At 54.7% G+C, this 4,779-nt stretch overlaps 1 non-coding gene across 1 annotated transcript; it reads right to left on the reverse strand.

Annotated features, from left to right (window-relative positions):
* Positions 1–2,506: 2,506 nt before the first annotated feature.
* Positions 2,507–2,671, reverse strand: LOC140455839 (U1 spliceosomal RNA). Its single transcript, XR_011953070.1, has one exon. It is a non-coding gene; the product is annotated as a U1 spliceosomal RNA (small nuclear RNA).
* Positions 2,672–4,779: the final 2,108 nt, after the last annotated feature.

Genomic DNA, 4,779 nt, shown 5'->3' on the forward strand with positions numbered 1-4,779 from the left:
CGCTCCTCCCAAGACTTGGCGCACGCCCCAGCCCCCCTGAGCCAAATACCCAGCACCTTCAGGTGGTCGGTCCTGACGGTGAAGGGGATCGAGGATTGGTCGGCCCAGTTCCCGAAGAGCGTGGCCTCGCTCTTGCCTCGGTTTACCTTGGCCCCCAAGGCCCGTTCGAACTGGTCACAGATGCACATGAGTCTGTGCACGGACAGCGGATCCAAGCAGAAAACGGCGACATCATCCATGTACAGGGAGGCCTTAACCTGCAGGCCCCCACTGCCAGGAATAGTCACCCCTCTCAGGCTCGCATCCTTCCTGATGGACTCGGCAAATGGCTCTATACAGCACACAAACAAGGCAGGAGAGAGAGGGCAGCCCTGCCTGACTCCAGATCTGACTGGGAAGCTATCTGATTCCCACCCATTGATTGAGACTGCACTGACAATGTTGGTGTAGAGCAATCTGATCCAATTGCAGATTCCCTCTCCAAAGCCCATTTTGGAGAGAACATCTCTCATATACCTGTGTGATATCCTGTCAAAGGCTTTCTCCTGGTCCAGGCTGATCAGGCAGGTGTCCAACCCTCTGTCCTGCACGTAGGCGATCGTATCCCTGAGGAGTGTGAGACTCTCAGCGATCTTCCTGCCCGGTACAGCATAGGTTTGGTCGGGGTGAATCACCGACCCCAGAGCAGACCTGACCCAGTTGGCGATTACCTTTGACAGAATTTTGTAATCCGCATTCGACAGTGAGATTGGTCTCCAATTTTTGAGTTCCTCCCTCTCCCCCTTCCGCTTGTAGACGAGGGTGATGATGCCTTTCCTCATGGATTCACTCATGGTACCCGCCCGAAGCATACTGACATACACCTCCAGCAGGTCCTGGCCAATCAAGTCCCACAGAGCGGAATAGAGCTCGACCGGTAAGCCGTCGCTTCTGGGAGTTTTATTCTTTTCGAAGGACTCGAGGGCCTTGGTCAGTTCATCCAGAGATAGCGGCTGGTCCAGCCTCTCTCATGTTCTGTCGTCTAAGACCTCCGTGATAGAGGACAGGAACGACTGGGAGGCCGCGCTCTCGGTCAGCTTCGCGTCATACAGGCTGGCGTAGAAGGATTTACTGATCCTCATGACGTCAGCCTGAGATGACGTTACCGAGCCATCTTCTTCCTTCAGGCTGCTGAGCACGGAGCTCTCTTTGTGCACCTTCTGGAAGAAGAAACGTGAGCACGTCTCGTCCTGCTCCACCGAGCGGACCCTGGACCGGAAGATTATCCTGGAGGCCTCCGAGGCAAAGAGCGAGGCTTGCTGGCCCTTCACCTCCTTGAGGTCCTCCGTGACATCGACCCCCATCGTCTGCAGCAGGAGCAGGTTCTGCATACTTTCCTGGAGCTGGGACAGTTTTCCCCGCCTCTCTCTCGCCTCCTGGACACCTTTGAGGATAAAGAACCTCTTGATGTTCCCTTTTACTGTTTCCCACCAGTCTGCTGGAGACTCAAAGAGGGGCTTCACGGTTCTCCAACCTGCGTAGTCCCTCTTGAGCTCCTCAATGTTTCCCGGGGTCAACAGCTTTGTGTTCAGCTTCCACGTTCCCTTACCAGCCCGCTGCTCGTCCTGTAGGTGACAGTCGGCCAGCAGGAGGCAGTGGTCAGAGAAGAACACTGGCTTGACGTCGGTGGATCTGACCGAGAGCGTTCGGGACACAAACAGGTAATCTATCCTTGAGCGGATAGACTCGTCTGCCCGTGACCAGGTGTATCTACGCTGCGCTCCATCTGCAGGGGTGCTGAAGACGTCGTGCAGCTTGGCATCTTTTACCGTGTCCATCAGTGCTCTGGACGTGGCATCCAGTTTACTATCCCCCCCGCCGGATCGTCCATCTGCATCAATGATACAGTTGAAGTTTCCAGTCAGAATGACCGGCCTGGACGTAGCCAGCAACAGTGGAAGCTGCTGCAGGACGGCCAACCGTTCGCTCGTACCCACTGGGGCGTACACATTAATTAGTCTCAGGGGAGCATTCCTCTACATGATGTCGGAGACGAGGTGACGCCCGCCCACCACCTCCTTAACCTCGGAGATGGTGAAGTTGCCTCCTCGCAGCAGGATACCCAGGCCGGTGGCGCGGTTATCGTTGCCCCCCGACCAAACTGACGGCCCATGGGCCCACAAGCTTGACCATCTCCTGTAGCTGCTGAGGTGCGGTATCCCACACTCCTGCAGTAACAGGATGTTGGCTTTAACATTGGCCAGGAAGACCATCGTAGAAACACATCGCATGGCCAATTTGATGCTACACACATTGATGCTGGCAATTTTTATAATCTGTCCTATAAATTGTTTGAGCCAAACAGCCTGTATTGGTTAGAAGAATAAGTGGACAGAGCTGAATATAAGAGAGGATGGTGTAAAGACGTGTAGCATATCTGTCTATATAGATGCCCGGTACATAGGAAGCCGTATGAAGCACAGAGATGAGCGCCCTCTGCTGAATGTTCTGTTTTTTGTTTGTAAATCAGGGGAGAGCGCGAACGCAGTCCCCCACGACCACAAATTTTGCAGTCGAGTATCCCGCATTTGGGGACATCGCAGGCGTCAGCACACCCGAAGTGCAATGGGATAGCCTCGTCCTGGGAGAACCTTTTTTTTTTATTTCAAAAATATACTTTATTCATAAATGATTTGATGGTCTGTACATTGGATCATGCCATACATATGTCCATATTTACAAACACAGATTCGACTTTATCCTTGTCCTTTACAATCCTGTGCATTTTTCAATCTTGTATATATACATATATTTGGCTGAGGCATCAGCAGAGCCCAAAAAAACGTCTGTATGGGCCCCCTGTTCTTCTTTCGGCAGGCCGATCTTACACGGTGGTCTTTCCCCACCGCGCCTTGGCGGCAGCTGCCCCAAGCTTCAGCGCGTCCCTCAACACGTAGTCTTGGACCTTGGAATGTGCCAGTCTGCAACACTCGGTCGGGGTCAACTCCTTCAGCTGGAAGATCAACAGGTTTCGGACCGCCCAGAGAGCGTCCTTCACCGAGTTGATGATCCTCCAGGCGCAGTTAATGTTCGTCTCGGTGTGAGTCCCGGGGAACAGGCCGTAGAGCACGGAGTCCCGCGTCACGGCGCTGCTCGGGACGAACCTCGACAAGCACCACTGCATTCCTCTCCAGACTTCCTCTGCATAGGCACATTCCAGAAGGAGGTGTGTGACAGTCTCGTCCCCCCCGCAGCCACTTCGAGGGCAGCGTGCGGTGCGGCAGAGAGTCCGGGCGTGCATAAAGGATCTCACAGGCAGAGCCCTTCTCACCACCAGCCAAGCCACGTCTTGGTGCTTGTTGGAAAGTTCTGGCGATGAGGCATTCTGCCAAATGGCTTTGACAGTCTGCTCAGGGAACCGCTCGACAGGATCCGCCCTCTCCTTTTCCCGAAGGGTCTCAAGGACGCTACGTGCTGACCACTTCCTGATGGACTTGTGGTCAAAGGTGTTTTTCCTCATAAATTTCTCCACGAAGGACAGGTGATACGGAACGGTCCAACTACTCGGAGCGTTCCGCGGCAGCGAGGCCAGGCCCATCCTTCGCAACACCGGGGACAGGTAGAACCTCAGTACGTAGTGACACTTGGTGTTTGCGTACCGGGGATCCACGCACAGCTTGATGCAGCCACACACAAACGTGGCCATCAGGGTGAGGGTGGCACTGGGCGTGCTTTTTCCCCCATTGCACCGGTCTTTGTACATAGAGTCTCTTCGGACCCGGTCCATCTTCGATCTCCAAATGAATTGGAAGATGGCCCGGGTGACTGCGGCGGCACAGGTCCTGGGGATAGGCCAGACCTGTGCCACATATAGCAATACTGAGAGTACCTCACACCTGATGACCAGGTTTTTTCCCGCGATGGAGAGCGACCGTTGCCCCCATCTGCCTAGTTTCTGTCTCATCTTCCTGATCCGCTCCTCCCAGGTCTTGGTGCACGCCCCAGCCCCCCCGAACCAAATACCCAGCACCTTCAGGTGGTCCGTCCTGACGGTGAAGGGGATAGAGGATTGGTCGGCCCAGTTCCCGAAGAGCATGGCCTCGCTCTTGCCTCGGTTTACCTTGGCCCCCGAGGCCCGTTCGAACTGGTCGCAGATGCACACGAGTCTGTGCACGGACAGCGGATCCGAGCAGAAAACAGCGACGTCATCCATGTACAGGGAGGCCTTAACCTGCAGGCCCCCGCTGCCAGGAATAGTCACCCCTCTCAGGCTCGCATCCTTCCTGATGGATTCGGCAAATGGCTCTATGCAGCACACAAACAAGGCGGGTGAGAGGGGGCATCCCTGCCTGACTCCAGATCTTACAGGGAAGCTATCTGATTCCCACCCATTGATTGAGACTGCACTGACAATGTTGGTGTAGAGCAGTCTGATCCAATTTCCGATTCCCTCCCCAAAGCCCATTTTGGAGAGGACATCCCTCATATATGTATGCGATATCCTGTCAAAGGCTTTCTCCTGGTCCAGGCTGATGAGGCAGGTGTCCACCCCCCTGTCCTGCACGTAGGCGATCGTATCCCTGAGGAGTGCGAGACTCTCAGAGATCTTCCTGCCCGGTACAGCACAGGTTTGGTCCGGGTGGATCACCGATCCCAGAGCAGACCTGACCCGGTTGGCGATGACCTTTGACAGGATTTTGTAGTCTGCATTTAACAGTGAGATCGGTCTCCAATTTCTAATTTCCTCCCTCTCCCCCTTCCGCTTGTAGACGAGGGTGATGATGCCTTTCCTCATGGATT

Source organism: Chiloscyllium punctatum, chromosome 30, assembly GCF_047496795.1.
Source record: "Chiloscyllium punctatum isolate Juve2018m chromosome 30, sChiPun1.3, whole genome shotgun sequence".
NCBI lineage: Eukaryota > Metazoa > Chordata > Chondrichthyes > Orectolobiformes > Hemiscylliidae > Chiloscyllium > Chiloscyllium punctatum.